This window comes from Xiphophorus couchianus, chromosome 2, assembly GCF_001444195.1.
Source record: "Xiphophorus couchianus chromosome 2, X_couchianus-1.0, whole genome shotgun sequence".
NCBI classification, from domain to species: domain Eukaryota; kingdom Metazoa; phylum Chordata; class Actinopteri; order Cyprinodontiformes; family Poeciliidae; genus Xiphophorus; species Xiphophorus couchianus.
In genome coordinates, this window is record NC_040229.1 from 10,384,092 (window position 1) to 10,386,177 (window position 2,086).

A 2,086-nucleotide genomic window follows, 5' to 3' on the forward strand; every position below is an offset into this window, starting at 1 on the left:
TTTACTCAATTACATTTACTTGAGTAACTGTTTTTGAAAATAATGAACCTTTAGAAGTATTTTTACTACTTTTACTTGAGTAATATTATTACGAAGTATCTCTACTCTTACTTGAGTAAAATTTCTATCCACTGAATGAAAAACAAACACGTTTTAACCACAAATACAAGTTAAGTTGGGAGATTATTTCACTTATAAAAATTTGCAAATATTTTTCCCTGGTTATGAATTAATTTATCTGCCGATGGAAGTAGAACTTTTTCATCAATATTAAGAATTTTTTTACTTAAAACAAGTCTCTAAATTTAGCTAAAAAGTACTTTTAAGTTAGTTTGTCTTATTTCAAGTGTACTAAGATATTTGCACTAGAAACTAGACCAAGGTTACAGACACCAACAGGTATGCCTGTATCGACGTTTCCTCCCCGACTTCTGACGGGTGTGAAATTAATATTTCCCTTAAACTCAAAAGTCACATTGATACAGTAGAAAAATTTTGTTCTCTTCCAGTGAAGAAACTCGTCAAACATGAAGCCTATTCTGTAAAAGAAACCTTGTAGCAGTAATCCATACTTTTATAACCTCTTGTTTTGGTTACTGTTTTTTTTCAACGAGTTGCTCCTCGGTTTCTTTCTTACAACTGTTACAAAAATACGGCAACTTGATGAATGTCAGAGAAACGCAAACAAAGGGACATTTCCCCACCTCTGGCATCATTTTACTGACTTCCTGTTATTCTCTGAATTCATTTAAAGAATCTTTAGTGTTTACATCTCCATTTTATTTATCTAATTCCTCACTATTTACATCTATTTTTAATAAACTTTTATACTGTGATTGTATTTTATCTTTAGCTTTATTGTCCAGTAAGTTATTAAGTCTCCTTGATTTAAAAGCGCTTCAAATAATTTCAAAGTGGCATGTTTTCTTAAAACTGTTTTTTTATTGTGGAAAATGGCAGCATGGTACATTTATTCCGATTCAAAATCCAAATAGTTTGTGTCCCCCAAATATTCACACAATAACATGTTTTTCTGTCAGATTTAGATTTTTGAAGTGAACTTTTTACAGCGGCACAGAAACGTCTTTTTAGATCTGCTTTTTTTTTTTGACTCACAAATAAACCGAGAAGCATTAAACATTATCAGACAAATGAAGCTGTCGTTTAATTTCAGCTCTTTAAACAAAATAATTCAACATTCAAAGAATAAGCTGTACCTGGAGACATAAAAAAATATATATTTATTAATACATCAAGTAATGAGAAGCAAAATCCTGCTCAAGAGTGTATTTCCCCTTGTGTCTGTTGACAAGTTAAAGGTTGGCACCAATATGATGAGGGATATAAAATGGAAAATAATGTGAAAACAGGTTAAGGCAACTGTTCAAAAGAAGGACTTGATGCTATTAAAGTTATTGATTTACTCCAGATAAAGTGTGGAAAGACACAAACAGCTCAGCCGCTGAGACCTGCTGAGTTTGAACCAATCTGACAAGAGGCACGGCAATAAGAAGCAAATGTTTGCACTGCAAAAAAATTAAAGCCTTACCACGGCCTAGTTTCTAGTGCAAATATCTTAGCACACTTGAAATAAGACCAACGTAAAAGTAACTTTTCAGTAAGATGTAGATGCTTGTTTTAATTCCTTAACATTGATGAAAATGTACTTGTTCCATTGGCAGATAAATGAACTTATAACATAGGAAACTGTCTTGTTATAAGTTAAATAATCTGCCAGTGGAACTGGTACTTTTTCATCAATATTAAGGAATTATTTACTTAAAAGAAGCCTCTATATCGCATACGTCAAACTCAAGGCCCGGGGGCCAAATCCAGCTCGCCACAGCTTCTGATGTGGCCCTCTAGACTCTAGAGAGACACATAATAGAACCATCCAGATAACAATGCTCTTAAATATTATTTTATCAGTCAAATAAATTCAATTTTATCTGTTTACTGCCAAATTATATCAAGCAGCCCCTCCACTTTCCTGAGAATTATTGTGAAAATTTATGCAAAATAAACAAATTGTGCACTTTTTCGCATTTATCGCAGATTTTTGGCCAAAACGATACAAAATATTGGA